The following is an 11,700-nucleotide window of genomic DNA, read 5'->3' as shown; positions in this document are numbered from 1 at the left end:
ATCTAACAAATCCACTCACAAAGATTTGATCGGACCGAGGCTATAGTAGAAGACGTTTTATATATATAAATATATATATATATACGAAGCTTCGAAGTCACTGTCCACAACATTCTTCAATAAAAATAATTTGTACTCTTCAAAAGTATAGAGTAACCCATGAGATCAATGTAAAACTTTTTTATGAGTACTGCACATAACAGCAATCATTAATATATGTATCTGTGAGTGTGTATATGTATATATGTTTGTGTGTCTGTGTGTATGTATATATCTCTCTTTTTCTCTTTTACTTGTTTCAGTCATTTGACTGCGGCCATGCTGGAGCACCGCCTTTTTTTTAATCGAGCAACTCGACCCTGGGACTTATTCTTTGTAAGCCCAGTACTTATTCTATCGGTCTCTTTTGCCGAGCCGCTAAGTGACGGGGACATAAGCTCACCAGCATAGGTTGTCAAGCAATGCTAGGGGGACAAACACAAACATACACGCACCCACATATATACATATGTATACATATATACGACAGGCTTCTTTCAGTTTCCGTCTACCAAATCCACTCACAAGGCTTTGGTCGGCCTGAGGCTATAGCAGAAGACACTTGCCCAAGGTGCCACGCAGTGGGACTGAACCCGGAACCATGTGGTTGGTAAACAAGCTACTTACCACACAGTATATATATATACTTTATTTAAAGCAGCATAAAATTCAACAAAACCTGTTACTCTGAGTTTCACGTTGCCGTTCGTCGGACAGCTTTTGCTAGAATAGCAAAACGTGAAACTCAGAGTAACAGGTTTTGTTGAATTTTATGCTGCTTTAAATAAAGCATATTACTCTACCACTGTTATTTGAGTACTCTTTTTTCCACCTTGTTTCACATTTATGTGTTTACTCCGGTATATATATATGTATATATATATATATATGTATGTATATATATATATATATGCATATATATATATATATATATATATACGTATATATATGTATATATAGTATATATATTTTGTGTATATATATATATATACATATTTATATATATATGTATATAAGTATATATATGTGTGTGTGTGTATGTATATTTGTATATATAAATATATACGCATACCGATACTTCTCTCAGTCCCCTCTCTCTTATTTCTCTAATTAGATGTTGTGTGTGTGTGTTTGTGTGTAAAAGCACACATGTAAACGAAATAGATCTTCGTTGGGTACGAAAAATGTACGCTGTTTGCTCATTCAATAAACGTTTATACATAACCATCAGACAAAATAAGCGTGACACAGAATGTCAAGGCTGGACGTTTGAATTAGTAATATATACCCATTTGACGGGCTTCGCCATAGTTTCCGTTTGTTTAATCTCACGCACAATGTCTCTTCGCCATCCGGCTATACTTCATCTGTATGTATGTATTTATGTATGTATGTATGTGTGTGTGTGTGTGTGTGTCTGTGTCTGTGTATGTATGTATGTGTTTATGGATGTATTATGTATAGGGTTTTGGTTGAAGAAATCGACCCCAGGGCTTATTCTTTGTAAGCCTAATACTTATTCTATCGGGGTTCTTTTTTATGCTGAACTGCTATATTACGAGGACAAAACTCACTAGCATCGGTTGTCAAGCGGGGGACAAACGCAGACACACACACACACACATACACACAGACACACACACACACACACACTTACACACATATATATATATACTTATATATATACGACGGGCTTCTTTCAGTTTCCGTCTACGAAATCCAATCTCAAGGCTTTTTTCAGCCCGAGGCTACAGTAGAAGACACTTGCCCAAGGCTCCTCACAGTGGGACTGAACCGGAACCACGTGGTTGCTAAGCAAGTTGCTTACCACGCAGCTACACCTGCATCTATATATATGTATATATATATATATATATATATATATATATATATATATATTATATATATATATATATATAATATATATATATATATATATATATATATATATATATATATATATATATATACACACACACACACACATGTCTGTGTGTGTGTATAGAGTGTCTGAAGTGGTGTACAGATATTGTATATCGAGACAAAAGGAAACAGTCAGAATTTTGAATAATTCCTTTATTCTTAGCACTTTCGTTCGTGTAAACGAACTCTTTAAGATAGGAATTAAAATCTAAATGATAAAGAGGAAAAAAAAACAGAGCGTTTCCTTGTTCTATTATGTGACGTTTTTAGCAAAGAGGTGGAAAAAACGATAGATAGATAGATAGACAGATAGATAGATAGACAGAGAGAGAGAGGTTTCTTTTCAATTACATTGTTTGTTTTCGAGGCAAGAGAGGAAGAAGAAGAAAAATCACGTTATAAACATTGGAAGTATATTCAGAAATAGCAGCAACAGTGTAAACGTTTCTCCTTCATCATTACTATTTATAAAAAAAAAAAATAAATAAAATGACCATGAAGAAGTTCTCTTGATGGACACCAAGGACCTTAGGCTGACAGTACTTTACGCAATATGCATGCAGTTCCAAATAACGCTCACTTTTGCAATACGCCTAGATTGTAGAATACTTATAAAGTTTCCAGATGTAAGGCGGCGAGCTGGCAGAAACGTTAGCACACCGGGCGAAATGCGTAGCCGTATTTAGTCTGCCGTTACGTTCTGAGTTCAAATTCCGCCGAGGTCGACTTTGCCTTTCATCCTTTCGGGGACGATAAATTAAGTACCAGTTACGCACTGGGGTCGATGTAATCGACTTAATCCGTTTGTCTGTCCTTGTTTGTCCCCTCTGTGTTTAGCCCCTTGTGGGTAATAAAGAAATATATAAAGTTTCCAGATGTTTCTTCAGCTTGGATGGTATTGACCCCAAAGCTCCGGGGACAATTGGGACAGCCTTTATGTTTGACTCTCGTAGTTGCCAAAAATTGGCGATCTCAATTCTCAGCTCTACATATTTATCCATCTTTTCATGATAATACGTTGATCTCCAGGCACTGCTACGTCGACTATTAGGCACTCTTGTTTGTCCCTCCTAAATGTCACTGAATCTGGCCTTCGGTGCTCAAACACCTTATCGGTTTGGAAATCAAGTCCCAGAGGATTTTTACCTACCCCTTCTCGTTCATTATCTTTTCCGGTGTATGTTGGTACCAAGCACCCGTTACCTCGTATCCATACTTCCGGCATAGTATCCATTAAAGATTTTGGACTACCTTGTCATGTCTGCACTTGTACTCTCTCTCTCTCTCTGCGCAAGTTTTTCACAATGTGAGTCCCACTTTCGACCCACTTCCCACACATTCTGCAGAGGTTCGTTGCACTCGTGTGGTATACATCTCTTTTAACTGAGTCGGTAGTCAATGCCTGATCATGATCCTGGGCAGCAATGATTTGGCTTTCAATATTCTTTTTTAGGTCACACTTACCAATCCACCTCCATGATGCTTCCTGATCTTTTCACGGTGGAACTGACCATGTAATTCTATGCGGAGAAGGGTTTCTTCTCTCTCCTGATCGGAATTCATGAGCACTCTCAAGTCCAATCTTTGGGAAATCTTTCTGCATTAGCAGCATACTGTAGCAGAGCTTGTTTGCTGTTTACCAAATTTTCTGCCATGTTTCTTCTTTCACTGTTGATGCACTCCCGTACGCTAATCAGCCCACGTCCACCAATACACCTCTTCATGTAGAGCCTGTGCACGTTCGCCTTAGGGTGGAGGGCACTATTTCTTGTAATTTTCTTTCGCTCGTGTCCATTTCAGTTTGGGTGCACTATAGCAGACTATAGCAACAACCCATATGTTGACGGCAGTCACAAGGTTCAGAGTTGAGTTTTGATTTTAAGAGAAGTTTGAGATGTTTCAAATATGCAGTGACGACTTTGTCTTTCATTTCTCTGTACAAGATGAACCAACATTTTTATCGATCACCGAGACCCCAGAAACAGATGCTGGACTTTTTCTTCCGCACCTTTAATTTTCTCTGTCATTTGTACTCAATGCAAGTTGGACCTATTAATACAAACCAACGGAACAGCTTGCTCGTGAAATTAACGTGCAAGTGTCTGAGCATTCCACAGACACGTGTACCCCTAACGTAGTTCCCGAGGAGATTCAGCGTGACACAGAATACGACAAATCTAGCACTTTGAAATACAGGACTGGAGCAACGTGAAAAAGAGTGTTTTGCTCAAGGACATAACGCATCGCCGAGAATTGAACTCACGACCTTATAATCGTGAGTCGAATGCCCTAACCACTAAGCCACGTGCCTTCACATTTATATAGCAATCTATATACTCATAGATAAAAATTCATCATCTGAAATGTTCTATCTTCTGCTCCTCGCCTTTTGTATATTTTGTATTTGATGCTTAATATATTTAATATATTTGATGTGTCAAATTTGTTTTATCCGTATTATTGCATCTCTCTCCCTCCCTCCCTCCCTCCCTCCCTCTCTTCCTCTCCCTCCCCGCCTCTCTCTTTTTATTTCGTATATTTTCATTTGCCTTGCTCATTTTTACATTCTGGCGTTTTGGTGAAATTTTTCTTGAGAATACACTCTTCGTGGTAAAGCGATTTGACGTCTCTCCCTAGCATATTAGGAATCCACTTTGGTGATCATTCCTTTTAATTGTGTGGGTGTGTATATATATATATTATATATATATATATATTATATATATATATATATATATTAACACACATATGTATATATATATATATATATATATATATACACACATATGTATATATATATATTATATATATATATTATTATATATATATACACACATATGTATATATATATTATATATATATTATATATATATACCACATATGTACATATATATATTATATATATATTATATATTTATACACACACATATGTATATATATTATTATATATATATATATATATATATATATATAACACACACCCCTGTGAATCGTGTGGACCGATTTTGGCGATTTTTTTCACCCATGTCTTCCCTTCTCTGGATCTTTCCTTCTCCTAGGTTTCCGACGAAGAGCCGTCGAAACGTTAAATCCTCTTCTCCCTTCTTTCCTGAGCGTCCAATAATAATATATTTGTTCCACGTCCTCGCGTTGTGGTGTTTTTTTTGTGCTTTCTTGTTTGATTAACTAACTAATATATATCATATATATATTATATATATAATATATATTATATATATATAATATATATATATATATGTATGTATGTATTCATACATACACACCTGTTTGTTCTTTATTATATTTTTGTCTTATTCATTAATGGAACGCTACGTACCTTTGACTTTATTTACAGAAGGTGATTTGATATATTTATTCGATGTCTTTTTCTATATCTCTTCTTTCTCCTTTTTCCCTCTTTTTTCTCTCCCCCCTCTCTCACTTTCTCATACTCCCTCTCTGCCTTCTGTGTGTGTCTCTCTTCTCTCTGCATCTACCACTTAACTCCCTCCCTCCTACTACTGACACGTGACCCACTGTCATTTTGTTTTCCTTTTCTTCTTCTTTTTCCTTTTTACCCCAACGGCTGAAGCATCCGGTCGTATTTTCTTTTGTCTGCCGCTTCAACCTTTTTCGCTCCGTTGTCTTTCTGTTTCTAATCTGTTTCTTTATTACCCACAAGGGGCTAAACATAGAGGGGACAAACAAGAACAGACAAACGGATTAAGTCGACCTAAGTGCATAACTGGTACTTAATTTATCGACCCCGAAAGGATGAAAGGCAAAGTCGACCTCGGCGGAATTTGAACTGAGAACGTAGCGACAGACGAAATACGGCTACGCATTTCGCCCGGCGTGCTAACGGTTCTGCCAGCTCGCCACCTTCTTTCTGTTTCTAATCGTTCACGATTTTACTCAGATTCTTATCCACACTTCGTCTCTTTCCGGCCCTTAGGCTGGGTTCTGATTATTTATTTCGTCCTTGTCCTCTCGGCCGTTCACTAATGATGCCGTCTTCAGTCACAGTTATTCATGTTCGCATGTCCAATTTTGTGTTGCATATCTATCCAGTTATTGTTTGTTCGTACTTGTTATGTTTCGGTCCCATTTTCCTGCAGTCCTTTTTTTGTTTTTAAACTTTTTGCTGGTGTCACCGGAAGGGAAGTAATACCATCATCAAAAGAACCAATTTGCGTTTGACCCTTCAGCCGATAACTGATGGGAAGTTGGTAACCTTCTGTAACTGTTTTCCGTTTGTTTCTACATTTATTATGTGTTTTTTTGCCTTATTAATTAATGGAACGCTACGTACCCTTGACATTATTTACAGTAAGTGATTATATATATATATATATATAATATATATATATATATATATATATACAAAGTATATATATATACAAAGTATATATATATACAAAGTATATATATACAAAGTATATATATATACAAAGTATATATATATACAAAGTATATATAATATATATACAAAGTATATATATACAAAGTATATATATATATACAAAGTATATATATGTATATATATATACAAAGTATATATATGTATATATATATACAAAGTATATATATATATGCAAAGTATATATATATATATATACATATATACATATATATACATACAGAGAGAGAGAGAGGCATATGTCTGCTTATGTATGAGTATACTTTTATGCATGAATATATATGTGAATGTTTGTATTTGGAGGCGAAATGGCCCAGTAGTTGGGGCAGCGGACTCGTGGTTTCGATTTCCAGACCGGGCGTTGTGAGTGTTTATTGAGTGAAAACACCTAAAGCTCCACGAAGCTCATACAGAGGGTGGTGGTGAACCCTGCTGTGCTCTTTCACACAGCTTTCTCTCTTTCTTCCTGTTTCTGTTGTACCTGTATTTCAAAGAGGCCAGCCTTGTCACACACACTGTGTCACGCTGAGTCTCCCCGGAAACTATGTTAAAGGTATACGTGACTTTGGAGTGCTCAGCCACTTGCACGTTGATTTCATGAGCAGGCTGTTCCGTTGATCGGATCAACAGGAACTCTCGACGTCGTAACCGACGGAGTGCCACGATGTTTGTATATGAGCAAATGTACAGTATGTCTATGAGCTTTCGAATATATGTGTCTACATGTGAACATATATATACGTGCATATCGTTCCCTTTACTCCTCTTGGGCTATTTTGCCTGCATTTTGCCTGCTCTTCTATAAGCAATAAGTTCTTGATGTAGCACTGAGTGACTAAATACAGTTATTAATGTACTAATGTGTAATCAAACATAGTTAATAATTCATTAATGCGTAAATAAACATCGTAGCTATATTTATTTTGGCTTGGTTATATTTCACTTTGTTTCCGCTATGGTATAGCTTTTCAGGAAATTGCCTATGGCATTTATGAAAATTTATAGCATTTATATTTTTTGCTTCAAATAACATAAGTGTTATACTTATGTTACTGTCTTTCTTGACATCCTTCATTTCGGTGTTTTATAATCTCAAATAAATGGCGCTGACATAATCTATTCCCAAATGAATGCTTAAGACTATATAAGATGAATAGTTTTCTCAAGTCTTACTTGTGCTAAGTCGTATTTTATGTCATTATTAAAGCGGCGAAAGGCGGCGAACTGGCAGAATCATTAGTGCGCCGGGCAAAATGCCTTGCGGTATTTCGTCTGCGGCTACGTTCTGAGTTTAAATTCCGCCGAGGTCGACTTTGCCTTTCATCCTTTCGGGGTCGATTAAATAAGTACCAGTTACACACTGGAGTCTATGTAATCGACACAATCCATTTGTCTGTCCTTGTTTGTCACCTCTGTGTTTAGCCCCTTGTGGGTAGTAAAGAAATAGGTATTTCGTCTGCCGCTACGTTCTGAGTTCAAATTCCGCCGAGGTTGACTTTGCCTTTCATCCTTTCGGAGTCAATAAATTAAGAACCATCTACGTACTGGGGTCGACGTAATTGACTGTTCCACCTCACTCTAAATTTCTGGCCATGTGTCTGTAATAGAAATAATTATTAAGTAGCATTTTTCTTTCGTTTACAAATTCATGTTGAAATTGAATAAAAATTTCATTGGACGATATTGAACTTAATTTTAATGATTTCTTTCACCTTCCTCTTCGATATCTATCCGACTTCAATACATCTGATGTGATTTTGTTTGTCGTGAAGACAAGAGACTAGTTTATTGCACTATAGAACCTAAATATTGTAAGTTACTGCTTAAAAGTTTATTTTCTTCACAGATTAATACAAGTTTTTCTTAAAAAGGAAATTATATACGCGCAGATGTATGGTGTGAAGCTTGCTTCCCAACCAGATGGTTCCAAGTTCAGTCCCAGAGCGTGGCACCTTTGGTGTCTTCTACCATAGCCTCGGGCCGACCATAGCCTTGTGAGTGGATTTGGTAGACGGAACCTGAAAGAAGCCCATTGTATATATATATATATATATGTGTGTGTGTGTGTGTGTGTGTGTGTGTGTGCGTGTATTTGACCCTGCTGCCACTTTCACGGCCGGTTTTGGTGTGTTTATGTCCCCAAACACAGACGCACACACATACCTACATATGTGTGTATATATATAACATTATGATAATATATATTCACCGATTTAAAGCGTTGTTATTAAATATAAATAATTGACTGAAAAAAAATTGATGACCTAACCCTAGGCAGAATCGAACCCACGCATTAACGTTTACATGCCTCAACGTACATGTGATTGGGTCAAACGTTCACCCATCAATTTCAGCTAAATTTTATGAATATATACTGTCTAATACTACATATAATATTTTATAAATAAACCAGAAAGGCTTTGTAAGGTATATATATATATATATACATATATATGTAGAAGGATGAAAAGGAACACACGAGTTGATATATATATGGAAGCACTCCGTCGGTTACGACGACGAGGGTTCAGGTTGATCCGAATCAACGGAACAGCCTGCTCGTGAAATTAATGTGTAAGTGACTGAGCACTCCACAGACACGTGTACCCTTAACGTAGTTCTCGGGGATATTCAGCGTGACACAGAGAGTGACAAGGCCGGCCCTTTGAAATACAGGTACAACAGAAACAGGAAGTAAGAGTGAGAGAAAGTTGTGGTGAAAGAGTACAACAGGGATCACCACCATCCCCTGCCAGAGCCTCGTAGAGCTTTAGGTGTTTTCGCTCAATAAACACTCACAACGCCCGGTCTGGGAATCGAAACCGCGATCCTATGACCGCGAGTCCGCTGCCCTAACCACTGGGCCATTGCGCCTCCTGATATATATATATATATATATATATATATATATATATATATATATATATATTATTATATAACTATATATATATATATAGATATATATATATATATTTATATTATATATATATATATTATATATATATATAATATATATATATAATATTTTTTTCTGTTGTATTTTTGTACTGCGTTACTGTCCTGTTTTTTTTACCATTTTTTACCCTCTGCGAAAAGATCTCAGAATTTTAATTGATTTGCTTTTCGCAGGAAGGAAAGTTTCTTGTCGAAGATATGTCTCGCTTTTATCCTTCGAAACGTAGAGTAGATGAAACCTTAGCGACTGAAGAAGGGTTTTTTCGTTGTGTTAATTGTCCTGTACTCCATTTTTTGTTGTTTTAAAAAAAATGTCCAGTTCCTTTGGTTTGTGTCTATGTTTTCGTTTCTCTTTGTGTTCGACGTCCTTTTGGTGTCCTGTACTCATATATGCGTGTATATGTACATGTAGAGGTAGGTACGTACATATATGTTTATATATATGCATATGTTTCATTTCATTTATTAAATATATATATATATATATATATATATATATATATATGACTGTAAATATTGACTTCACACAAACACGTTGCTTCCTGATAGTAAGTTCGTTTAGGACAGGAAGAGCTATATGTATGTATGTGTGCGCGTGTGAGTGTGTGTGTGTGTGTGTGTGTGTGTGTGTGTGTGTGTGTGTGTGTGTGTTTATATGTATGTTGGGGCGCGCGCGCGTGTATATATGTGTGCGTGTGTGGGTACAATTTTCAATATTTATAGTTCTGCTGGCCTTGTGCCTGTATCGGGAAGCAACGTGTTTGTGTGAAGTCAATATTTACAGTCATTACAGTCACTTGACCTAATCTGACCTAAACAACAACAGCAACAACCAAATCTATAACAAGTAGGTATCACGATAACTTAAGTGATTACTTTAACATTCATTACTATACAACTAACAACTAACTCTATTTAGAATAGAAGCGTGTCTGTGTGGTAAGAAGCTTGCTCCCCAACTACATGGAAAAAAGTCAAGGTAGAAAATGCTAAAATAATTTTATAAAAATCATTTCAGAACCGGTTTCAGTCATTGAGACCTTTTCAACTGTAAGTATGGAAAACAATTAAATTTTGGAAAAATTAAATGAAAAGTTTAAAAAAAATATATTTGCATATTATTCAAATACAAGGGACATTTTCCTTGTTTCTTCCTGTCTCTATCTCTCTTGTTTACTCTTGGGAGTTCGTAATCGTAAACAAGAGTAAACAAGAGAGACAGAAACTTTTAATTTAATTTTCCCAAAATTTAATTGTTTTCCATACTTACAGTTGAAAAAGTTTCAATGACTGAAACCGGTACTAAAATGTTTTTATAAAATTATTTTAGCATTTTCTACCTTGACTTTTTCCCATGTAGTTGGGAAGCAAGCTTCTTACCACACAGCCACGTCTCTATTCTAAATAGAGTTAGTTGTTAGTTGTATAGTAATGCATGTTAAAGTAATCACTTAAGTTATCGTGATACCTACTTGTTATAGATTTGGTTGTTGCTGTTGTTGTTTAGGTAAGATTAGGTCAAGTAGACCTATGATCAAAGGCATTTCAGACATGAGAATCCTGTCTTTTAGGCGTATGCTAGAGTAAAATATCTAATGTGTCTTCTCTTAATTTAAGACTCAAAGTGCGTTTCGAAAGAAATTTGACTGTTGTTTCTAGCAGATCGGGTAACCATTTAGAAATGCTATCAATCCCAACTTCTGGCACTGAAGGGTGATAAGAAACATTGCCAGACACCTTGGTTATACTGTTCATCTTGTCTCTCTTACAGCTGCTGCTGTCTGTTTATGAGTTTCGTGTAGCCAACAAAATGTAGATAATTCATTATGGCTGGATATTAATTACTTTGTAAATACTTGAAGATGCTAAGCAGTTTAGCTCTCTAAAGATTTGAATTTAACATAATCTAGGGTAGGTAAACTTCGCGAAGTAGAACGCAATCACTCCTGTTTATCTTAGATTATCTGCCATGTTACTGGGTACTTATGCTGCGTGTTAAATGTCTTGTAGTAGATGATAAGTTCCAGTATTTAATAGTTTCCCCGAAGTGAATATAAATATAATTTCGACCACAAGTAGGGAAACGAAATTCTTTTCAAGTCGTATTATTAACATTAAAAAAATATATTCCTTGATTCATACGAATACAGGATGAAATGTATACAGAATTGGACGTAATTATTTCCCTCACCTCATATAGTGAAAAATAGAGCCAATTTAGAAGGATTTAAAATCATAACCTAGAGTAGGGTTTTCAGCCAGGGACCACATGAAGCTTAGGGGTCCATATAAGATTTAGTTGTTAAAAAGCATGCTAATTAAATCAGTTACACTTTTACAATGCGGAGGCGCAATGGCCCAGT

This window comes from Octopus sinensis, linkage group LG2, assembly GCF_006345805.1.
Source record: "Octopus sinensis linkage group LG2, ASM634580v1, whole genome shotgun sequence".
Classification (NCBI taxonomy): Eukaryota; Metazoa; Mollusca; class Cephalopoda; order Octopoda; family Octopodidae; genus Octopus; species Octopus sinensis.
This window is presented reverse-complemented; position numbering follows the sequence as displayed.